At 38.3% G+C, this 26,474-nt stretch overlaps 1 protein-coding gene and 1 pseudogene across 4 annotated transcripts in view; both read left to right on the forward strand.

The window, feature by feature from the left end:
- The window catches only part of Il1rapl2 (interleukin 1 receptor accessory protein-like 2), a 1,532,967-nt gene that overhangs the window by 442,392 nt on the left and 1,064,101 nt on the right, over positions 1-26,474 (forward strand).
- Positions 520-957, forward strand: LOC134484141 (ubiquitin-like protein FUBI; annotated as a pseudogene).

Genomic DNA, 26,474 nt, shown 5'->3' on the forward strand with positions numbered 1-26,474 from the left:
GCAATTAGATTCCAAGGTGGGAAAGGCAAGCATTGTGCAAGGTGCTATGAGGAAATTGTTTTTAAGGTCGATAGTAGACAAGGCTCATTTTGTTGACTTAACAGAGCACAACTCAATCAAGTAGCATTATAGTTTTTTGTATCTATAAAAATATAATCTAAGCCATTTTTGGAGGGAGGAAAACAAAGAAAAACAATTTATAATCAAATTATAATTTCAAGAATAAATAACAAAAAGTGAAGGAAGAGTAGCTGATAGAATTTAAGACAATAATCTTGAAGTTATTAGAATAAAATTGGTTGTGGTAATCAGATCACTTAATATTCATTTTAACATATTTAAATGATATCTCCAATTCCTATGAAAAAATTCTTATGAAATTTTCTTTTTAATTATTTAGGACATGTGAGTTTTGGTTCCATTCTTCATTGGAGATTTTGCTTTAATAAATATCAGAGAGCTCTTTCTGGACTCCATCTTTGTGGTAGCAGCCATGACATCTGTGGATTAGTAGCCAACATGCAGCTCTTTGTCCACACCCAGGAACTACATACCAGCCAGGAGATGGTTGCCCAGATCAAAACTCACTTGGCCTCACTGGAAGGCATTGTCTCGGAAGATCAATTTGTACTTCTGGCAGGCTCGCCCTGCTGGAGGATGAGGTCACCCTAGGCCAGTGTGGTGCAGAGGCCCTGACCACTCTGGAGGTAGCTGGCTGCTTGCTGGGAGGTAAAGTTCATGGTTCTCTGGCTCATGCTAGAAAAGTGAGAGGTCAGACTCCCAAGGTGGCCAAATGGGAAAAGAAGAAGACAGGTTGGGCCAAGAGGCAAATGCAGTACAACTGATGCTTTGTCAATGTTTGGCCACAAGAAGAAGAGCCCCAGTGCTAATTCCTAAGTCCTGTTGTGATCCTGCCACACTAATAAAGCCACTTTGCCCAGAAAAAAAATAAATAAATATCAGAGAGCCAAGACTGTAAGTAGCTGTCACTAAATTAGTCTTATATTATTTTTTTAGGCATAATTTACTAAAGGTTTAAGAGTTGTTTTATTCCACTGATTGTGTTGTTGAGAGTTTAGATTTTATTCAGGGTGATTAAAGATCATGTTATAGCCTTCACATTTTCTTGGAATGCCAAGGTCACAAAGTTTGGACACTGAAGAGTTGTCTGGCTTTTAACTGTTAAGGTCACATGTGGACTTGATAAGTGATACCAACAATATTTTCATATTTAGGCTTGATTGCTGTTGTTCATATTTCACATTGGCACTGAACTTCATAGGATGTTTCCTCCATAAGCCCATCAAGAATTTCATAATCTCCTCTTTAGACTCTGTAGACTTGAAGTTCAGGGGATGGGGGCAGGATACATGGGATAACTCTTCACCGTCATATTATGAGCATATAGCAGAGGACCTATAATATGTAAGAAATAATTGTTAAATTATTATATTGAAGGCACAGGAAAATGAGTCAGGGATGTCTGTACACTTCTTTATAGGCTACCCAGCATATACACTTGTCGCTGAGCATGTACTTTGTTATGGTGATTGTTTGAAATTTCCAAGACTAAACCTCTAGATGCTAATTACTTGTTTATATTCTCTAACTGCAGTTTGGGTGGATGCCACAGTTGGATGGTGGATATTACTGGTTTTCTAGTCTGAGCATCTTAGTGACAATATATATTAGATCCGAGAAAGTCTATTGAATTAAGTAAGAAAGAAAGTCATATGCTATATTTGGATTTTCAAAAAAGCAGGCATTGATCACCTTCTCCCACTACCATATTGTGCATCTGAGGAGACTCAGGGTCACTGACTGACTAATGATAACTCCAGATTGATAAAGCTACTGTAACACTGACAGAAAACTATAAAACTGAAGTTTCCAAGTTCAGTGTTCTTATCCACACATTCCCGTTAGCACTAATCAACAACATAGGGATTTGTCTCAAGAGCTGCACCTCATTTTCTGTGTAGGTAGCCATCTCAGAGTTTGTACAGTTCTTAATGAACTATCAGACATTGACTAGATTTCATGCTTGCCAGGGTCAGTGTGTTTGGGAAATCCCTACCATGTATTAATGCAATGAATTCTTCTTACAATTAAAAAACAAAGCACAAAGAGAAGAACATATTGCCAGGTATCTTCTGCCCAAATTTCAGGTAACACAAATTATAAATCTATATGGATTTTTACAGCTCTGTACAGGAGATACCACGAAAGTAAAAACAACATACTTAATTATAGAAATATAGGAGCTGTGGAAAGGGATTCACACTTGTGAAAGTGGTGCTGGATTTCAGGGGCTGGAAGGATCATTAAGGAAGCATCTTGCGATGACAACGTAGTGGCTTTTGAGACTAGACTTCAGCATTCTCCTTTTCCTGCAGTACTCCCCTACCTATTCACACTTCTCTTCACCCAGCACTGTGGTTAATTAGATAAGCAGTGCTCTTATCTCCATGGCTAAATCATTTTCTTGACTCTTTATGCAATAGCGACTCTTCTGGGAGAAACATGTGATAGGGTTCAGAATATGATGAATATTTGCATGCTTACAACTTGGGGAGAGAGATTTTGGTAATGATAGCATGGACATGGGCCAGTTTACTTGGAAAATGACTTTGAAAAGAATAAAGTACGTTTTGTAGCGTATAGAGGGATTTATGCTGTCCTTAATATCAAAATTTTATGTTTTCATAAATACGTGTTTATTGTGTAAGTAGTACTTCCATAAAGAAGGAAGAAGTGATGGGTAGTATTACATGCCAAAGATTTCCCCAGTGAGAAGACTTAATTCATATTTCCTTTATGATTCAAAATAGTAATGAAATGTGAACCTACGTGGCTTAGTTGTTGACCTAACCATGGTTTTGGGAAATAAACATTTATAAAAAGAGGAGAGAGAGAGAGAGAGAGAGAGAGAGAGAGAGAGAGAGAGAGAGAGAGAGAGAGAGAGAGAGAGAGAGAGAGAAGACATGCATACAGAAAAGCTGGATTGGGTGGGTCTTTCTATCTGAGGGAGAGGTACCAATAATAGCTTGGAAACTACAAGTTTACTACATACAGCAGGAAAGAGAAGGTAGGTTAGCCAATCTCAGTAGCAGGTCTCTGTAGGAAAGATGTCTCAGGTTTCTCTTATGGAGGGGCAGGCTGCATTTGGTAGTTTCTGCACACATTGTCAACATTCAGGGGGAAGAAGCTGCAGATGATGCTTTCTGCACACACTGGTTTTAGCTAAAGGTCAACAGCTTGTCAGCATCCCTATTCAGACTGGGGAAAGCTCTGCCATTCTGCTGAGCCTGACCTGGAGGCTTTGTCATTCCTATGGGGATGAAGCATTGGGGTACTTGACATGAGCTGTGCTCCCATCAACAATACACTCAGGACTTCATCTACTCTCACGGTTCTAGTTGAGTTAAAAGTAGGTAGTCTTGTAATTTCCTGCCCTTTCTCAATTTTTCTACTTGAGTTATTTAGAATGTCTGGTATCTATGATAGGCCTTTCTGGCTCTGCTGGGCTAAATGTTGCTACATGTGGAAAAGTTCTAGGGTGTGAAAACAACATGGCCTTGTTCCAACTAGTTCCTCAAAATGAGCCTACCTTATAGAAAAATGTGAAGTCGCTTGTGAAAACAGATTTGGCCAGCGTCCATCTTTGTAGTCAAATGTTTCAGCATTCTCACCAGAAGCAGAGTGACTGGGGAAGGAAATATACTTTTCTCTTTGTCAGCTCACACTATCTTAGATCAAGGTTACATAGCACAAAGTCCAGCTTGGCATCGGAGAGTAAAGATTGTCTTGTTCTGATCCCAGAACTTGATTTAGGAGCAAATCAGCTCAGACGAACAAGTCAGTCTCAGCAACATCATTGCTGAGCAGAGCTGAAAAGAAATCGTTTGGAGAAGCAAGCAAACAAACAAAACAACACCCTGAAGCAAGACCTCTTCCCCTCCCCCAGTGTTTCACTTCACAGCTGCGTTTTCCAAGCTGGTGAATCTCAGCCTCCCAACCCAGAGTTATTATTGCATCTGTCCCTGTTTTATTTTTTTTTCCTTTCATGGTGTACAAATTTTTGCAATTAAAGAAAGTGATAGATTGCATTATTTAAACAGAGACTGACATTTTAAGGCTTCACCTTAAAGAAGGGTTCGGATATGTGAGTCTTTCCAGGAGTCAAATTTCCCTCCTCCGGAAACATTACCTATAGTATTTGGATAAGTTTGTCCACTGTAAAATGACTCTGAATACATAGGAGACACAGACACTCTTCTTCTATTCCTGCCTCGGGACTTAGTCTGATCAATAGTTTTGTAAATAAAAAAAAATGTCCCTGTTTGAGAAAGCCCTGTTAAAAGCCTGATCCTTCCTAACAGGAAGAAGATGGCATCTTTCAGGTCTTTATAGGAACACGTACTGAGCAGGGTGAAGATCCAAAGTTCCTAGCTTGGGTTCAAAATCTTACAAAGATAATGAAATCTTGTCTGAGTGAGAACCATGCTAGGAAATGCATTTAGTTGAATTCCTCTTGTCCTCTCTGTGCTTCTGACCTCAGCCATGTGTGTCATTGCTGCTAAAACAGAACTAGTTCTTTTGGCATTTACAGGGAGAACAACTGAAAGGGAAACAAGAGATCAGGGTTCCAATCCCATCTTTGACATTTGCTGAATAATCACTCCCGACTAGCCATCCAGATCAACAAAATTTCCCTGTTTTTGGAATTAGTAAGATAATTCTTGGCTTACAGGCAATTCCAACCTGAGTTAGGACACCAAATGTTATGAAATATAATGCACCCCGCATCCAGGTAGGGGGCTATTTGGTGGGGCCCATGCCAAGATGCCTCCTGAGAAATCATGCCATGCAACAGAACTGGTATAAGAGAGGTATATTTGGTGAAAGGGAGGGGAGTGAGGACCTGGAGAAAGGGTAGAGACAGACAGACTGGAGCAGAGCCATGGAGGCAGAGAAGCAGAGTGGGGTAGAGGTGAGGTGTGGGCATTTGGGAGTGGAACACAAAGAACAGAAAGAAGGATAGAGAGAGAAAGAGTGATCTGGGGTGACATGTAGTCTTTTTTTATATGCCAGTCACCTACACTTGACCAGCTGGAGGTGAGCAGGTGATGATGGAAGCCCTTGCTTGGCCAGGTGTCTCGCAGAGTTGCCTGTAAGCTAACAATAATACCCACCTTCTTAATTGTTTTACGGGCATGTTGTATGACCGCCCCAAACACGGGCATTCTAAAAAGCTTTGAAAGGTGCAAGGAAAACCGATATCAAACTTCAGTTATCAAACTGAAGAATGCTTGTCTGGTGTGTGAAATGCCCTGACTTCTATCTTAATCACTGCAGCAAACAGAGGTAACAACCAAAGAAGTGGTATCGGTACACTGATGCTCTTCAATAGTTTTTGCATATGCCCAAAGGACTCAATATCCTTTTTCTAAATACTTGCTCAGACTCGGCTTTCTGAGAGGAAAATGGCACTTCAACAATTTCAGCATTCTCTCTCTGAAAGTATAAGCTAAGATTTTGAGACTGTCATAAGTATACCTTTTGTTTGGGAGAGGTGTTCCACCTGACACTATGTCAGAGTAAGTGTCCTTCTAGTATTCATTGATCTAGGGAACAGCTGGTTGACTTAAAGTGCCTTTTTCTATCATTTTTTGATTGTGGTTGAGGGAAGCCAGCTCTTTATGACACCACTTGTTAGGTGCTTATAATACAATGTCACTCAACTGGATGATTTGAATCATTTTGTCCCTCCTTACTGTCACAACAACCCTACCATTTCTTTGTTATCACTTTGGAGAGGTGGCTTAAAACTTCCTTTTGTGGACATAATGTAAATGCCTCTCTATACCTCTTTAGGCCATGCTAACTCCAACTAAGAAAAGTCATCTACTCAATTATAATTTACCTTAATATACATCGATTATACTTTCAAGGGTGTTCCTTCTCCTTTATATGAATTAACTCGTGTTATTTTCACAATGATTCTATGAAGGAGAAACTAATGTTGCCTTGTTTTTACAGACAACAGAACTAAGATTGTTGAGAGGTTAAGTTACTTTCTTAAAATTATATGATTAGTAATTAAGTCTCAAACACAGGAAGATGGAGTCTAAATTTTTTGCTACTAATCACCTTGTTTGACCAGTCTTGCTACAGGTGGATTAATTTTCCTCTAACTGATGTTTTGCCCTTTTAATAGTCATTTCCAGCTCTGGTACTGTGCATAATCACTATTTAGTTTGATGGTTGACCTATTTGTCTTGATGTGCATCAGAAAAACCTGGAGACCTTGTCAAAACATGTCTAGATTCCTAGATTCTGATTTAGGAGGCTTGGGATTAAGAATAAGGTGACCTAGGAATTTGTATCCCTAAAAAATTCTTAGGTCCAAAATCCTTACTGTGAGAACTTGTTTTTATGGGTGGGGTGTTCTAGCATGAAGTTCAGATACTTGAATATGTTTGAATATGTTTCGCTAAAGACTGTATTCCAGAGAGATCATCTTCTTGGACTGACTGTGCAGCTTTGAAATTGATTCCCATGGAGTGTCAAGGGAGTAAGGGAATATCCACCTAGCCAGCCAGATCAACAAAATTAATGCTGGCCATCAATGGAGTGTCAGATGTCATTGCCAGATTACCCTCACATCCAAAGACCCTACTATTGAGAATCTTGAAGGATCATCTTGTTTTCTCTTTCAGCAGAACTGCCTTTCCTCATTTACTTAAAAATTCAATATTGTCATTTTAATCTACTTAAACATACACCTCTCCCAGTGATTTTTTAAAGCTATATCCTGATCATATGCTTGAGCACTAATAGATTGGCACACAGGTGTGATTTTAAGAATTCATCTCCAATTAACACCCCCAATGGCTGACAGCCCTCCTCCATTAGCTTCATTCCAAAAAGGCTTTAAGTGCTATTTAACTTGATTAAGGAAACAGAAATTTGAAGCATATTTACTGCAAGAATGCTTAATGAGAGGCAATATGGTTTGGGAATTAAGTGCATACATTTTTAATAAGACAGGCCTGAGTTTGAATTTTGACTTTTGCTAATAATTAGCTTTGTAATTGCAATCTAATAAAGTTACTTCTCTGATCACCAACCTTATGAGACTGTATATACAAATTATGTGTACATACACATGCACATGTGAATGCACACACAAACACACAATTTGTATCACCATAAAACTAAAATACCAGGGATTTTAAAAAGTGTGAACAATAGCTAATTTGTATTAATGGTCCTAAATGATATTCTTCACACCTCTGACACATCAAAATAATTTGAAAAGGATCTATGGGGTAGTATGCACATTGGTATCTGAATTTCAAACCAGTGAGTGACTAATGTTCGTTTTTTTAATCTCTGTAAATGTTTATTACATTAGTAGAATATGAATCCACAAACAGAGATTACTGAGTTTTTAAATAATTGTGCAAAGAAGTGTATATATATTTTAGTTTACATATAGTAAAAGTTTCATTTTTGAAATGTAAGAATTTTTGAAGTTCAGCTTGTTGGAAAACACTTATTTTTTTTCCTGAATATTCAGCCAACTGGCAAACAAGAAGACCCTGAAAGACTTATTTCAGACCAGTTTTGATGAGCAATAGAGACAGAAAGTTCCAGAATATAGGGCATTGCTTGAGGAGAGGTGATTTGGAGGGCTGCTATAGTGGAGGCCAATGTGAGTATATCATGGGGGAAGACGAAAGGCAACCACAGCTGTTGCCAAAAATTCTTAGGGGATGTATTGATCAGGTCATCAGTTCATCTATTCTTAGGTGACTGATGGTTTTAAGCAAACAACTATCAGCGTGAATGGTGAATTCAGCCTTCCAAAGGGACCATAGATATTAATTCAGATAGTAAAGCCTATCTCCCTTTGGGATGAGGGGGCCTAGTGCAGGGAAATGCACTGCTGCTTTATTCTGATTACATTCTTCAGTCAAATCACTCCAGAATGACCAGCAAACGGCCCCTGAAATAGGAAAGAATTGGTGGCAGGAAGGAAATTTAGAGTTGCTTTGATAGAATAATTATCTTCAGGGACTTAGCCTCTGATCGCTACTTAGATTGTGTGAAAATATTGCTGAATAAGGCACTGAGCAAATTCAAGTTGTCATTAAGAGAACTGTAGTTGGTATCGTTAAATTATATCCATTATTCAGATAAATGTTCCATGGCTTCTTACTTGCCTGCTTCCTTTTCTACTTGAGCATCCAGTCGAGATTATTTTATGTAAGAGGAAGAGGGTAGATGGGCTTCATCTTGGTGGAACTTCATAGATGCTATAAATATTTGCAAATAGGGCTAGAACTGTCCATATTTTCTGAATGTAGAGCTGTCTCCTGAAGTTTGCATTCATTATGTGGCACAGTGTACTTACAGTAATAGTATATGATCTGGGAGCAGTTTAGGGTTGATTCAAAGCAGAAAGGAACAATTGTGTTTTATGTTTTTATTTCTAGGAATAGCTGACTTTAGTTTCATGTAATTGCTAATCAGCCCAGAGCTATTCCAGCCTTTCTTTATAGTTTTTCTTCACCATCTTCATTTTCATTTGCACCCAAATCCATGTAGGAACCTTTTAAATGTATTTCTAAGAACCACTTTTAAAACGTCTACAAAATTTTCCCAACAGGTTTTGCAATAAATATGTACTTTCACAATACCTTCATGTTGTGACCCAGAACTCAGCTGAACTGCTTTGTCCTTCCATATCTACTTCCTACAACCCGTTAATAAGGACTCAATGAACATACCCTCATTAACAACAACTTAAGGAAAGTGGCATCTGAAAAAACAATCGAGTTTCGAGGTTTCATATTATGCATTGTAAAGCTAGATATCACTGATTTGTGACTCATCTCTTTTGTAAATAATTCTACTTTTGATATAATTAATAAATTTGTGTGACCACAACTTACCTTCTTTTTCCCCCATCTTTATTAAATTGGGTATTTCTTATTTACATTTCAAATGTTATTCACTTTCCCAGTTTCCATGCCAACGTCCCCCTGAGGGGGAACTCCCCTTCTATATGGGTGTTCCCCTCCCCATCCTACTCCCATTAATTACTGCCCTTCCCCCAAGAATCCCATTCACTGGGGGTCCAGCCTTGGGAGTACCAAGGGCTTCCCCTTCCACTGGTGCCCTTACACAATTTACCTTCTTAACATAATTGTTTTCATTGCAGTGCAGGCCCATGCAATTTGAAACAACTCCAGTTATTGTAGGCATGATTTCATGTTTTGCTTTTTCAATTAACACACCAATATTTTCCATGTTTGGTTACAGTATACAATTTTATTTTATAATCACTTCTCGATTCCTCATCTATGGTCTAACATAACTTATTTAGCCATCCCTGTTACCTACTGCTTTTTGTAATAAAGACAGGTATGCAAATTTTAATGAGTGTGTTTTGCCTTCGTGCATTTTTGTGTGCCTGATATCCAAGAAATACAGGAGAGGGTACCGTGTCAGATCCCCTGGAACTCAATTACAGATAGTTTTCTATGACAATACCAACATCTAAGTGTTTCTGCTTCACTTTGCCATTCCTCTCATTTCTACTTGGGGTGTGGTGATAAACCATCTCAGAAAAAGGATAGTAACCAAGCGAGAGACAGTCAGATACATTGTGTGATGTTACTAAAGGACATCTATGGGGGGATTTAGCTCAGTGGTAGAGCGCTTGCCTAGGAAGCGCAAGGCCCTGGGTTCAGTCCCCAGCTCCAAAAAAAAAAAAAAAAAAAAGAACCAGAAATAAAATAAAAGAAAGAAAGAAAGAAAGAAAGAAAGGATGTCTATGACTTGAAATACTGTCTGTTTATTTCACATTCATTAGGCTTCTCATTATGTTGTACTTACTTCAAAATTAGCTTTCAGGGATTGGAGAAATGACTAAGAGCACTTGCTGCTCTTTCAGAAGGTTCAAGTTTGGTTTCCAGCACCCACATGATAGGTTGCAACCATCCATAACTCTAGTTCCAGGGAATTTGACTACTTATCCCAGCCTTGACACACAAATACTACACACTCAGGCTAGCAAAGCACTCATACACATAAAGGCAGGACAAATACACCTTTAAAAATATTTTCATTTTCTTGTTACTTTGCTCCCTTTTTTCTTACCTTCTTTCTTTCTTTCAATATTTTTAAGACACAGTTAAGGAAGATCATGCTGGCCTCAAATTTGAGATTCTCTGCTTCCCCAACCTCCTGCATGCTGAAAATACAGGCAAATGTATCAAAGATCCCTTGGAATTATTAAAAATACTTGGAAGGTGAAAGTGTGTTTCATAGGTAGGAAGGGATGTCTGCTTGTGAAGATAATTCATTTCTTGAACCAATAATAGTCTGTTCTTGCAGATAATCCCCCCTTCCTTTTCCACCCTAGTTGCAATATGTGGTCTGATCAAGCTTTTCTGAAGGAACTATAAAGCTTCTCTCTGGGAAGAGTATTTTAATTTCCAACTATTCTTTGCATAACTAGATATTGACCCCTTTATAGTACGACTTGTTTGTCCTCAGACTGGAAATGAATAACCCAGCAAACATGTGGAGGAATCAGTGATACTCGGTGTATTATTTCGCTGTCCTTGTTGCTGCTGTAATAAAACAACATGAACAAAAGAAACTTAAGGATGAAAGATCTGATTTAAGCATAGGGTTCCAGAGGCTAAGAGTCTAGAACAGTGAGGAAACCATGGCAACAGGCAGCCACTGCCTGAAACTGAGAGATCACATCCTCGACAACTGACAAGAAGACAAGAAGCAGACAGCAAACTGTAAGTGGTAACACTTTAAATTTTCAAGATTCACAACCAGTGATAAACTTCCTCCAGCAACACTGTAGTTCTCCATAACTTCTCAAATCAGAAGCAACAAATGTGGAACAAGTATTCAAATATCCCAGCCAACGAGCAGCACTCTCATGAAAACTACCACATAAGGAGTACCATTAATGTGCATCTTCTTTGACAGTCTCTAATGTAATTCATGTCAGTTTCTACCTCTTGGTGCTTTCAGTCATAAACAAAGATGGCTAAGATTTGTCTAAAATAGTAGCTTTCAGCCTTGCTAATTGTTTGACCCTTTAATATTGTTCCTCATTGGGGTCGAGACCCCTTATGAACAACAATGCCAAGCAACCAGAGCTTCCAGGGACTAAGCCACTACCTAAAGACTATACATGGACTGACCCTGGACTCTGACCTCATAGGTAGCAATGAATATCCTAGTAAGAGCACCAGTGGAAGGGGAAGCCCTGGGTCCTGCTAAGACTGAACCCCCCAGTGAATGTGATTGTTGGGGGGAGGCCGGTAATGGGGGGAGGATGGGGAGGGGAAGCCCATATAGAAGGGGAGCGGGAGGGGTTAGGGGGATGTTGGCCTGGAAACCAGGAAGGGGAATAACATTCAAAATGTAAATAAGAAATACTCAAGTTAATAAAGTTAAATAAATATTGTTCCTCATGTTGCGGTGACCCCCAAGCATAACATTATGCCATTGCTACTTCATAACTGCAATTTGGCTACTGTTTTGAATAGCAATGTAAATATCTGATAGGCAATCCCCACAAAGGGATCATGACACACAGACTGCAAAACACTGTTATAGATAGTAATATATTTTCTGAGTCATAAAGCCAACATTTGAAGTGTTTCTAAGCAGGGGCAACTTTCACTGCTTATCCTACTATTTCATTTGGCTCAAATTGTACCCCTATGCTTTGTTTTAAAGAAGAAATTTCCCATCTAATTTAAACATTACATTACTATTATATCTTGCTAGGATGAAGACACAGAATGGTGTCATAGTCTTTCTAATTGCCTCAAAGTGCCTCTTACTTATTTGAAACCTGAGCAAACCGTATTGTGCAGTCTTAATGCGATGAGGAATTTTCTGTTTTTGTTTATATTTGTGAGTACATATATGATGATATGCTCATGATATATATATATATGTATATGTATATATGTATATATATGCATATATATGTATGTGTATGTATATGTATATGTGTGTGTGTGTGTGGGTATGGGTGTGTGTGTGTTCCTGTGTTCGTGTGTGTGCCTATGTTTGTGTGCCTATAGAGGTCAGAAGGCAACCTCTAATGTCAGTTCTTTTCTTTCACATTATTTGAGATAGGGTCTCTTAATATTTTATCTTCTATACTTGGTAGCGTAGATGTCTGTGTGCTTCTGGGGTTTATATTCCTCTGCCTCCCATGTCACCCTAAAAGCTCTGGAATCACAGGTACATGCTACAGCATCTAACTGCTCATGAGTTACACTTTACCCATGAAGTTATCTCCTAAGTCCCAAATCTTTTATTTTCAAAAATGATGATATAGAACTGACTTGGGAGTTCTTGGATTTTTTTGGAGGGCTTAAATGGGATAGGCTGTTGGAAATATGTATAAAGCTACTAACACGTGGGGCATTTGATTGCCCACATATACCACTATATTCTTTGTTGAAATGGACATAAAGAAGGAGCCGGAAACTCATTTTGATGGCCCTAAAAATACTTCAGAGGAATGAACAAGCTATTTGACAAGAGACTCTAGTGATAAGTGAGGAAATTTTTATATGTTTAAAATTATTTGGCTGCTCTCTCTTTTCATCATCAAGTCAGTAAGTATTTATTAAGTAGCTACTCTAAGACCATATACAAAATATCATGGTAGACAGAGTCATCTGTTAAACTCATTCTTCCTTCAAGGTTGAATTCTACTGAGGTGGCGAAACATGAAAAATTAGGTAACACAGAAGATGATTTGTTCAAAGCAATAATAAAAACAGGTGTCATGAAATGAAACATTATTTGACAAATGAGTGGTACACACAAATGCTCCAGGAGTTACAAGGAAATAGACATGAGAGTCAGGAAGTTATAATGCCTTTATCCCAACTATGCCACTGCTAAAATATCCAGAGTGCTTCCCTCTATCACGATTACATTTTTATTTACCATTTGAAATACATCCAGTCCAGTCATCTTCTACACAGGCCAACCCGCATTAACTCACACAAATATAATCATGTCATTCTTTTATGAGAGCATAGAGTTGCAAACTCACTGAGTCTACAAAAGTATGTATATTTGTTTGCTTATATATTTAACTTATTCACAAGTCCATGATTCTCAAAGAGGGAGTGAGTTGATATGAATCTTTTATATTCTCTATGATTTTATTTTAAAGATGGATACATCATGAAATATAGTGTTAAATACATTATTTATTAAAGTTAAACAAATGAGTGTAGTTGAAACAACACTTGATTTTTAGAGTATGAATTGAACCTCTGCTTAGCCTAAGCAACTGTTTGCCTTTCTGAAATATGTGTCATTTTATCTCTTTGAACTAACTGAAATGATCTCTGAAGTATTTGAAGTAAAAATCATAGTGTTAGATAAGAGTAGTTATTAGATTGCCTGTAACTGATGCTGATAGTAATAAAAAGTCATAGCAGTAGCTAACATTTGCTACATGGCTACTATGCGCTATGCATAGAACCTAGCTGCTTTCTTTCAACTCTAAGAGGAAATTTCTGTGAAAGTTCTATTATTATAGTCATTTTCCAGATAAACCAAGTCTAAGAAAGGTTGAAGAATTCACTCAAAGTCATATAACTTTGAGAACATATTATGAAGTGGACTTTATTGAGCCAATAATTCTGAGTTCTTAACAGCAGCACCAATCAACCTGAGGGGTGCTTATATATCACTAGAAAACAATTAAAGTAGTGAAAGTCAAACTGAACCCTCTGGAGACTCTAGTTCAGTTGATCTGGGCTGTAGAATCAGCACTGTCAGCTTTTAAAAGCTTCCTGGTTGGCCTGAGTGTGTGAGAACTACTGCGTTAGAGGCTACAGTGTTTGGAGCTTCGTCTGGACCTTGTGAAGCAGTAGGCTTTACATGGGGAAGAGAAAGGAGAGTATTCCAGATAGAAATTGCTTAAATAACACGGGTGATATTTTATTTCCTTTTTATTACTTGAGTACCTGATGCAAAGTCTTCTGATCAAAGCCATCCCATGCTCCCTTGCTTTCAACTTTCGATTCCCTCTCATCAATTTACCTTGCAACTTCACGTACACTAACTGTAACACTAACTCAGTTCATTTAGTGCTGCCAGTATGTGTGTGGGTCCATGACCTTCTACTGGAACATGAGTAGCTTCTCATGGGCCACATTCCTAAAGAAAAAAGAAAACAAGACAAAAATCCAGACTCTCCTTCCCCCAGTGGCCAGTGGCCATCAACTAGCTCCTCAGCTGTTGATGAAACTTTGTGAGTCTCTTCCCCATCCATGTGGAATTCTGATTGGCTTTATTTCGTTTGGGTTTTGTGCATCCACAACCACTGTAATTCTTATGTGAAAAAGCCCCAACACATCAGTCTTTTGCAATAGTGATGCACAGCCTCTGGCTCTTAGCATGGCAGAAATGAGTTATATACAGATGTTCCAGTGAGGAGTACGGACTTTAGTCTATTATTCTTTGCACTCCTCTGAGAGTCTCTGTATCATTCACTCTCTATTTGTGGATTACTTTTACATTGTTGTGATAAAAATACCATGATCAAAAGTAATATACAAATGAGAGCATTTATTTTGACTTGTGATTGCAGAGGAGGAAGAGTTGTATATGTAAGACTACTGATTTCGGTGTCTTAATTTTGTATCCTGCCACTTTGCCAAAGTGGTTTTCAGCTGTAGAAGATTTCTGCAGGAAACTAATGTCTATTTTGTGTGGAATGATATCTACAAACAAGACTATTTTGACTCCTTTATTTCCTTTTTTTTCATTCCTTTTATGCAGCTATCTTTTCCTTTTTCCTCTATCTCAAACTTCGAGCAGTATGTGGAACAGGTGTCAACAGAATAGGCATGCTTGATATGTTCGTGATTTTAGTGGAAATGCTTCAGGTCTCCATCTGGCATGATTTGGGTTGAGATGTATTCCTTCTATTTCTAGTCTTTCCAAGAATTGTATTGTTTATTATGAATGGATTTTAGGTTTTGTCAATTTTTTTCCTGCATTTACTCAAAGTGATTATATGATTGTCTTTTATTCTATTTATGTGCTAGATTATATTTAATTTTACAATGTTGGACCATAACTATATTTCTTATATGAAGTTAACTTGATTATGGTTAGTGATCTTTTTGGTGTTTTTGAATTCTGATTGTTAAGTACTTTATTGAGATATTTTTTGTATATGGGTTTATCGATGAGACTGACCTATAATAATACTTTTTTTATTGTGCCTTCATGTAGTTTAGGTATCAGTGTAATGTTGATCTCATAGACAGAATTTGGAAGTGTTATTTACTTTTCTATTTCATTAAATAAATAGCTAAGAATCAATTTTAGTTATTTAGCAGTTGGTAAAATTCTGGAGCAAACATATTTGGACCTGAGCTTTTTTCAATTGGGATATTTGTTTTGAAACAGGGTTTCACTATATAGCTCCTGTTGTTCTGGAACTCACTCCGTAGATCAGGCTGACCCTGAACTCATAAAGATCTACCTGCCTCTGCTTCTTGAGTGCTGGGATTAAAGGCATATGCCAATATGCCTGGCTTTTTGATGGAGATAATGTTTAAGTTATATTCCTTGTGATATAGGTGCTTATTTTTTAATCCCTTATGGATTTTACTTTGGTAGATTATATGCATTAAGTTTTCTCCATCCAGTCATAGTGATATATGACTTCATCAGCATTCAGGAGGCAGAGACAGGCAGATCTCTGTGAGTTCAAGGCAAGCTTGTTCTACATAATAAGTTGTCCAGCTAGGGTTGCATAATAAACCTGGTCCCTACACAGGGTCGGGGGAGGAAGGAATTAATTAATTTGGTGGAATATAGGTTTTTAAAGTATGTCTTTATGATCACCTTGATTTCATTGGTTTCCGTTGTTATAATGTCTCCTTTCTTATGCCTAATTTTATTCATTTGACTGTCCTCTTTTTTCTTTTATTCTTTTTATGCTGATTTTGTGCTTTAATTTAATATTTTAATTACTTTTATTTTTTAGCGTCCAGTCACTACCACCTTCCCTTTCTGCCCTCCCACGGGCATTCCCCTAACCCTGTCTCAAAGAGGATATCTCCACCTTCCAGCCGCATCCCTGCCAGGCCTCCGACTCCCTGAGACCTTGAAGCCAGACCAAGCAGTCCTCTGTTGTATGTATTTGTGACCTCTTACCAGCTTATGTATGCTACCTGGTTGGTAGCTCAATGTTTGAGAGATCTAGGGGTCCAGGTTTAGTTGAGACTGCTGGTCTACCTATGGTCTCCCCCTCCTCAGTTTCTTCCAGTCTTTGCCTAATTCAACCACAGGGGTCAGCAGCTTCTGTCTTTTGGTTAGGTGTAAGTATCTGCATCTGTCTCAGACAACTGCTTGTTGGGCCTCTTGGAGGACAGCCATGCTAGGCTCCTGTCTGTAAGCACACCATAGCATTAGTAACAGTGTCAGGCCTTTGAGCCTCCCCTTGAAATGGATCCCTAGCTGGACTGGTCACTAGACCTCCTTTTCCTCAGTCTCTTCTCCATTTTTGTCCCTGTAGTTATTTTAGACAGGAACAATCCTGGGTCAGTGTTTTTGACTGTGGGATGGCAACTCCATCCCTTCACTTGATGCACTGTCTTTCAAATGGAGGTAGACTCTACAAGTTCCCTTTTCCCACTGTAGGGAATTTCATCTAAGGTCCCTTCCTTTGAGTCCTGAGATTCTCTCCCACCTACCAGATCTCTGGTTCATTCTAGAGGGTCCCCCATACAACCCAATATTAGCCCTTCCTCTCATCCCAGTACTCCCTCATGAAAGTTCTCTCACAATTCCCCCTTTCCTCCTCTTTCCCTTTCTCTGGGTATCAACACCCCCACCCCCTCTACCCTCCTTCTGCTATGCCAATCCCCACTACACCACCCACCCACACCTACCTCCAACCTCAGCACATTAAGGAAATGTGGAATAGGCACATCCTCTTCCATTGAGGCCAGACAAAGCTGTCCATTTAGGGGCCTGTGATCCACAGGCAGGCAAGCAGGCAGGCTGGCAAGTAGGCAGGCAGGCAAGCAGGCAGTCAAAAGGTTCAGGGACAACAGCCCCTGCTACAGTTGTTTCGGGAACCCACAAGAAGGCCAGGCTGCTCATCTGCTACATATGTGCAAGGTGCCTGGGTCCAGCACAGGTTGGTGATTCAGTCTCTGGGAGCCCCCGAGGGTCCAGGTTAGTTGACTCTGTTGGTCTTCCTGTGGAGTCCCTGTCCTCTTTGGGTCCTTCAGTCTTTCTCTCAACTCTTCCACAAGACTCCCTGAACTCCATCTAATGTTTGGCTGTGGATCTCTCATCTCTCCCTAGGCTGCTGGACAGAGCCTTTCAGAGGAAAGTTATACTAGGTTCCTGTCTACAAGCATAATAGAGTATCATTAGTAGTATCAGGGATTGGTTCTTGCCCATTGGATGGGTCTTAATTTGAGGCAGTCAGGGGTTGGCTATCCCCCCCCCAGTTTCTGCTCTATCTATGTCCCTGCATATCTTGTAGGCAGGACACATTTTGGGTCAAAGGCTTTATGTGTGGGTTGCTGTCCTTATCCTTCCACTGGGAGTCCTTGCTGGCTCCTTCAGGAAGTGGCTACTTCAGGATCCATATCTCCCCACTGCTAGGAATCTCAGTTGGAATCACCTCTTTTGATTCTATGGGCGCTCCCAATCCCAGGTCTATGGCAAATCCTAGAGATTGCCCCCTCCCCAGCTGATCTTCCTTCTCTCCCATGCTCTCCATAGAAATGATCTCTCCCACCCTACTCCCCTCCCTATCCTCTCTTCTACCCCATTCCCTCCATGCATTTCCAATATCTATTTTGTTTCCCCTTCTGAGAAAGATTCAAACATTCTCTCTTGTGCCTTCCTTGTTATTTGGCTTCTTTGGGTCTGTGGATTATAGCATAGTTATCCTGTACTTTATGGCTAATATCCACATATAAGTGAGCACATACCATGCATGTCTTTTGGGGTCTGTGTTACCACACTTAGGATGATTTTTTCTACTTCCATCCATTTGCCTGTGAAATTCATGATGTCCGTTTTTTTGTAATGGCTGAATAGTATTCCATTCTGTATATATAATTTCTTTTATCCATTCTTCAACTGAAAGACATCTAGGTTGTTTCCAGTTTCTGGCTATTATGGATAAAGCTGCTATGAGCAAATTTGAGCAAGTGAGACAGTGTCTCTGTGAGATGGTGGAACATTGGGTATATGTCCAGAAATATTATGGCTGGGTCTTAAGGTAGAACTATTTCCAATCTTTTTAGAAACTGCCAAATTGATTCCCAGAATGTTTGTACAAGTTTGCACTTCCACCAGCAATGGAGGACTGTTCTTATGATGTCCTTTAGTCATCTGTTTTACCCTGGTGTTGACTGCATGATTCTCATGGCAGCAGGACTTCTCAGGAAGGTGAGAAGCTATAGGCCAGACAATGGAGGTCATGGTACTCTACCCTGTTGGCTGTGCCTCAGGCAGACTTCACTCTACAAGCTGTGTTCCAGTCAGACACAGGTGTGGTGGTGGGCAGATCAAATTAAGATAGGTGGTCAAACAGGGTTAAATGCTGGTTAGTTTTGGGACTCCCAAAATTTTCCACAGGGAGGCAGGATGCTCTTAGGATTTCACAGGGATCCTCGGGACAGATGGAGGAGCATGGCCAGAGCTAAACAATGGTGCCCAGGGGACAGTGTGTGCCAATCACCTCTTGCAAAATGTTTTTGATAAATGGACCCGCTTTTAGTTAAAATTTACAGGATTCTTCCAACCCTGTCAATATTTTCAAAGAACTAACATTTTGTTTCATTTATTCTTTATATTGTGTTTTTCTTTTGTGAATTGTTACTTTTTGATCTTGGTTATTTTTCTCCATCTACTGTTTTAAGATATTGTTTGTTCTTATTCATTTGTTTACTCATTTTCTTGGCTCTTTGATCATAGGAATTCATATCTATAAATGTTCATCTTTGGCTTTCTTCATTTGTTTTCCATAGGATTTTCGGTTTTTGTGTTTTCATTTTCCATTCAACTCTAGATATTTTTAAATTTTCTTTTTATTTCTTTGGTGATCCATTCATCATTCAATACCACGTTATTCAATCTGCACAATCGTGTTCTTTATTGTGGCATCTATAGCTGTTAAATAAAGGATAAATAGCTCATTCAATTCTCCTATACTTTTAAAAACTTGTTTTATGTCCCAATATGTGGTCTATTTTAGTGAAAATACCATAGTGTCATTTAGATACTCTTTAGATTCATTTGACCTGTGGTGTCATTTAGCTCTAATATTTCTCTGCTCATTTTTTTTGTCTGAATGATTCTCAGGTTTCATATTAAAGTTGCTAACTTAATTAATGTGTTTTTGGATAATCTATCCTATGCAATTGAGTTTTTGTGAGTTTGGTGCATTTAGGATTTTAATGTCTTCTTGCTGTTCTCTTGTTAAATATTAAATAAACTCCTTATCACTTATTAGTTTTGGCTTGACATCTATTTTGTGAGAGAATAGAATAGTAATTCTTGTTTGTTTCCTAGTTCCATTTGCTTGCAATACATTTACCTATCCTTTTATCCTAAAGTAGCACCCATCTTTCCAGGTGAAGTGTATTTTTTGGAGACAGCAAAATGATAGATTTCGTTTTTGTAAGATCCAGACATATACTCCAGTTTTTTGTTTGGGTACCTCAATTCATTGATATCTAACATTAATATTGAAAGATGTGTGTTGATTCTTAATTTATGGTACTTGCCTTCTTAGGCATTCTTTGCTTAACTATTGACCCAATATTGTTATATTTTCCTTGTCATCTTTTGAGTATGTTTATTCTTATCTTCAGTCTAGAGCACTCCTTCCAATATCCTCTACAGAGTTGGTATGGTGGTCATAAATTGCTTCACTCTGCACTTATCATGGAAGATAATTCCTTTCTTTCCATTATGACAGATGTTTTTTTCTGGGTTTTATCTGGGCATTTTTCTATGGTCTTCCAGAATGTGTAGTGCATCATTCTAAGCCCTCATGGTTTTTAAACTATCCCTTGAAAATTCAGCTGTTATACTGATAAAGCTGTTCTTTTATTCTTTGGTTTTTCTCTCTTACAGCTTTCAACATACTTTCTTTCTTTTGTATATTTTCATGTTATATGATGTGAGGAATTCCTTTTCGGGTCCTGTCTATTTGGTGTTCTTGGACCTGGATAGGCATGTTTTTTTTCCAACACGTAAGTAATTTTCCTATGATTTGTTGAAAGTTTTTTTTTTGTGAGATTAACATGGACTTATTTCTCTTCTTATATGCCAATAATTTATCAGTTTGTTCAATTTATAATATTCCAGAAATCATACATTTTATTGTCTTTTATTTTGTTAGATTTATCATTTTATTTGATTGAATAATCTAATTCCTCTAACTTGTCTACAAGCACTGATATTCTGTTTTCCACTTGATCCTTTCCCTTGGTGAGGTATCCCACTGAGCTTTTTATTTAGACTTACTAAAATTTCACTTCTAATTTTGTTTGAGATTGAGTTTTCTCAGAGTTTTTAATTGAATTCTGTTTACATATCCTGAATTTTTTTTTATTTCAGCTTGCTGTATTTTCTTGGTCTCCGTTCTTTGGTTGGCCTTTATTCGTGTTCTCTTTGAGATTCATGAGCCTCATTGTCCACATATCTGTAACTGTTAAATTGAGCTTCACTGTCTCATGTGCTCTCCTTTCTAGTTTGCTTTCTGTTAATGTCATAAAACATTTTGACCAAAAACAACTGGAGAGGAAAGCATTTATTTCAACTTACAGTTCCAGGTCGCAGTCTATCAGCTCAATGTTATATCCTATAGGTAGGGAGTAATGGAAGGCTGCATTGGAGTTCCTAACTAGCTTGACCCAGGCCTGCAAATGGCAGGAGCTTTGCGTTGCAGGGCAGGGTACTTGTGGGGGAGACATGCAGAAACACTGAGGCTTAGCAATGCAGGTCCACAGATAGCAGAAGCTTGGGGTTTGAGGGAGGCAAGGAAGAGTGGGTTTTATATTTCTGAGGTTGAAGTTGGTTTACTGTACCAGAGTTACTTAGATCCAAGTGCAAAGATAAGACTTTTTCTGGGATGCAATTCCACTTGGGAATTTTTCACATGATTTCATAGTTTCAGAAAGAGATGGCTTCCACACTGGTTGCTCCAGGCTCATCTGTCCCCATCCTTCTGCTGCAAGTCAATGGGACACTATTTGCTAGAGACAGCAGGTTCTTCTTCACCCACGGAGTAGACTGAAAACCTGGAAGTTCCTAAGCAGTCGTTTAAATCTGGAACTGGTAAATCAGATTATCTGGCTGGGAAAGCTTGAATGAAAAGAATTCCCAAAAAGCTCCTGAAATGGCCTCCTTGTCCTTTGTGGTACAACACTTGTCATGGGTCTGTCTTTACAGATCCTTCAGAAACATTAACCTCTGATCAGTACACTGAAGCAAGAAGCTTATTTTGACTTTCGGCAGCCACTGCTACTGATGTTTAGTGTAGCCCCCTGCAGTATCCCTTAGGGGATAAAGAACTTAAAAGAAACTTTCAGTAAAACAGCTGCTGAATAACTCTTCTCTCTGAAAGACTCAATGCTGTAGAATTTTCAGAGAGGGTCACCTTGATTAGGAATATTTTAAAGTTCTGCCATCACTTGATGTTTGTAAGTCTGTCACTTAAAACTCGGCTGGTAATTTACTTCCTACAGACAAATTAATCTTCTGACTGAATTATCCATTGACTCAAAAATTCAATTATCCATTTTGGAAGTGCCATTTTGGAGTTTCTGGAAATGGGTTACAGAAGAGGCCATGAAGCAGAGATTCTCAGTAAGCTGGTGAGCAACGTCTTGGCACCTTGGCATCTTGGCATGACTTCCTCTAATTGGCTCAGCTACAAAGGCTTATGGTTTTCAAATTGGAAGATCACCTTGGGCCAAATGCAGACACACAGAAATTACTTCCTTGTTCTCCACTTTCAACTGTCTGCTCACATTCTAAACACTTTGACAAACTGTATTTTGGTCCAGGCACTATTTACATCTTTGTAGAATTTGTCCCCAGATTTTCTGCATCCATGCCCTTGATGAGTAGGTACTTGTTTGAAGGAATACAGTCTATGAAGGGGAAATGCTATATTTCTGAGAAGCAAAATATTAATATTCTTGTCAACTGATAGTCACACTTATGCTAATGCACAGCAAGGAGAGATGTTTGAAAACTATTAAAATTATAGTTATTATTGTACCATGATAGTCATGAGGCAAAGTATGCACCAAATACCAATGAAAATTCAGAATTCGAGCCTTCCATATGCTGCTTTGTAATGTGCATGATCCATGCTAGATTTATGAGCCCTTTTTCCAACTGAATTTGTTGGGAAAATTTAATAAGGTAATGAATGCTTATGATGTTTATCATATTGTACACACCCAGGAAAAATTGTCCATTATTATTAGACTAACATTTTAAGCCCCTTCATCACTACTACATATTTTTAGCAACCTTCATGAAATATGCTCAGTGTTACCTTTGACTTCGTAACTCCCAACCCCACCTACTAGTGTAGTGTCCCACTTGTCCACATCAGTAAATCCCTAAACCATATGTATCCAATTTCTATTCAGTCCCTTTGGACAATGTTTTCTATGATATGGTAGGTGGTATTTGTATCTTTGTTAAGAGAAAAGTGAGGGCTATAGTATAAGGAGGTCAATAAGCAGAGATTTGAGTAAATGATTTGGACAAAGCATCCTGACCTTTGAGGGCTGGTTATGTATAGTAGTTGATAGGACAGTTTGTTTCCACATGAAATAAGTCCTGGTTCTCAGATTTCCACCGTTTCCCCTGGGCCATGCAGCTGCAGACTACTACCTGAATGAAAGAAGGATTTTTGCCAAATACTTAAGCAATTGTTTTCTTCAGAATTTCTCCTGGTCTTCCGTAGCCATTTCCAACAAATCTAGCTACAAGTCTATCTACACACCAGGGACAATAAAATGATCACAATTCCTCATATTTCTAAATACTTGTGAGAATATAAGGAGAAATGGGGGTATCTTCCTGGAAACATCATTCAGTAGGGTGAGACCTAGGACTGTTTGGAGTCTAGTCCAGAGCTCTCTGTACTCTTGGTAATGCTTTGGAATACGGTGTGCCTTTACTGTGAAATACAATGTTGTTGATTTTGATTTAGAACAAACCATATCTTAAATGGAGATTTTATTCCCTCTTGAAAATGTTCCATATAAAACAAAGCAAAACTACAAAAACAATGGAAGTAGAAATCTCTCTTCATTCACACGCTTTCACCACTAATCCCTACTGCACTCATAATATTTTTTAATTTTTATTGTATAGGGCAGGTTTTCCTCATATATATATTTTTACAAATAATATCATATATGTACATGTGTATATGTGTATATGTATATAAGATATGTCACATATAACATACACAATATATTACATATAACATATAAGATATTATATATAACAATACATTCTATGTTACATGTGTGTGTTAGAATCCTGTAAGCATTACAGAGTCTAATTTACCTTATATGCATATGCATGTGGGTACTCTTGAAAGCTGGAACAGGATGTCACAGCCCTGAAGCTATACCATTTTGGGAATCTCTTGCAACGATGACTTGAAAGATTCTTGTGTGAGGCACTGAGGTATTTGTTAGATAGTCTGTGTTTCTTTATAGAGTTTTTAATGATCTTCAGTGTTGTTTATCCCTGCTTACTCCTTTCCCCGACATATTGCTCTCCCTCTCCCTTCTCTGACAAAATCTCTCCTGCTGTTTCCATTTCTTCCTTTTTAATATTCATCTCCCCAGATACTTACTCTGATAGTGTTACATGGCTGTGGATCTTGTTCACCTAACTTGGCTGCCTTTTCTGGCCACAATAGGAGAGGATATGCCTAGTTGATATGCCAGGGTAGTTTGGTACGAAAAGGGTACCTCTACCATCTCAGAGATGAAGGGAAGAGGGAGGAGGGGGGATAAGCCATGTAAGAGGGAACTGGCAGGAGGGGCTGTGATCTGGATGTGAAGTGCATAAATAAATTAATGGAAAATATTGTCCATGTCCCAGTTTTCATATCTGTAGAGAAGCCACTTCTCCACCTAATCACCATATGGCCCCATTTACTTTCCTGTTTGCTGAGGTTACTTAGGGTTTTATCCAAACATTCAGATCCATAAATGAGAGTGAACATGTGCTGTTTTCCTATCTGGGTCTGGGTTACCTCATTTACCATAATATGTTCTAGTTTCATTCACTTACCTACAGATTTCAATTTTCTATACAAATTTCAGTTTTCTTCTAGTATTCTATAGTGTATATGGACCCAGTTCTGTTCTCTATTTCACAGTCAAATGGTACTTAGTTTTTCCATTTTTCTAGCTATTGTGAATAGGGCAACAATAAACATCAGTGAGCAAGAATCTCTGGAATAAGGTGCCCTCTGAGCATATGGCAAGGAGTGGTTTAACTGGGTGTTATGGTAGATCTATTTTTAAGCTTTTTAATAATTCTTCACACCAATTTCCATAGTGGCTACGTATTTGCAGGCCCAGCAAGAACAAATGAGAATTCTCTTTTTCCCACTTCATGGCTACCATTTTTGTCAGTCATTCTTGATTTCAGCCACTGTGATTGTTGTAAAATGAAATCTCAAAATGGTTAAATTTGCATTTCCCTAATTGCTAAGGAGTTTTGAACACTTAAAAAGATATTTCTTATGCATTTCTGTTTTCTTTTGTGAACTCTCCTTATCTCAATAGCACACTTTGAATTGGATCATTTGCTTTCTTCTGTTTTTTTGGTTTAGTTCTTTATATATTTTGATATTAATCCTATATCAAATATGTCTGACATATTCTTCCCTACTCTATAGACTTTCTTTTTACCCAGTTGATTATTTCCTTTGTTGTACAGAAACGTTTTTAGTTTCATGCGGTTCTCCTTGTCAATTGTTTGCCTTAATTCCTGGGAAAATGGAGTTCTATTCAGAAAGTCCTTTCCTACACTTGTATACTGTAGGGGACTGCCTCTGTTTTCCTCTAGCAGTTTGAGTATCTCAAACTTAAAGTTTTTATCCACTTGGTGTTAGTGTTTTGTGCACAGCAATAGATATGGGTTCCAATTAATTCTTTGATAAGTGGACATCCTGTTTTCCAGCAGCATTTGTTAAGAATACTCCATTCTTTTTGTTTGTAGTTTTGGCATCTTTGTTCAATATGGAATGGTGGTTGTTATTCTTTGTATTTATATTTACAACATCAATTTCAACTCATAGAATTGTCTGCTTTGTGCCAATATCATATGCGTTTAACTCCAATGGCTTTGTAGTATAGCTTGAAATCTGGTATGGTAATCCTTCTAACACTGTTCTTTTTGTTCATAATTACTTTGGCTCTCCTGGATTTTTTTCATAATTCCATATGAATTTTAGTATATTTTTCCCAATTCTGTGAAGAACTTTACGGAAATTTTGACTGTAATTGTGGTGAATCTGTAAATTGTTGTTCTTAGAATGCTCCTTTTCAAAATATTAGTTCTACCAATCCATGAACATTGGAAGTTTTTACATTTTCTAGTGTCTTCATTCACCTCTTTTTTTCTAATATATAGTATTTGGTGTACTGGCTGGCTTTATGCCGATTTGATGTAAGCTAGTGTCATCAGAGAGGAAGGAGCTTCAATTGAGAAAATGCCTCCATAAGATCCAGCTGTAAGGCATTTCTGTTTTCAGTGATTGTTGAGGGAGGCCTAAACCTATTGTGGGTGATGGCAACTCTGGGCTGGTGGTCTTGTGCTCTATAAGAAAGCAGGCTGTAAAAGCCATAGGAAGCAAGCCAGTAAGTGGCACAACTCCATGACCTTTGCATCAGTTCCTGCCTCTAGGTTCCTGCCCTGTGCCGTTCCTGCCCTGTTCCTGTGCTGACTTCCTTTGATGATAAACACCAAATGTGGATGTTTGAGCTGCATTAATCCCCTCCTCCTGAACTTACTTTTTTGGTCCTGGCTTTTCTTTGCAGCAATAGAAACTTTAACTAAGACACTTGCTTAGTTTTATTCCTGGATATAGTATTAGGGTTATTGTATTCCACATGGTTATTATTGCTGCCTTTTTTTATAGGAAGGTTTTCTATCCTGCCATTTTGCTCAAGATATTGATCATTTCTAGAAGTTTTCTGGTGGAATTTTTTTTTGTTATCTTCTATGCATAATATTATATCATTGGCATATGAGATGATTTTACTTTTCTTTTCCTATTTGTAACCCTATAATTTCACTTTCTTGATTTATTGCTCCAACTAGTGCTTTAAGGACAATGTTGAAAA

Source organism: Rattus norvegicus, chromosome X (assembly GCF_036323735.1).
Source record: "Rattus norvegicus strain BN/NHsdMcwi chromosome X, GRCr8, whole genome shotgun sequence".
Taxonomy (NCBI): Eukaryota; Metazoa; Chordata; class Mammalia; order Rodentia; family Muridae; genus Rattus; species Rattus norvegicus.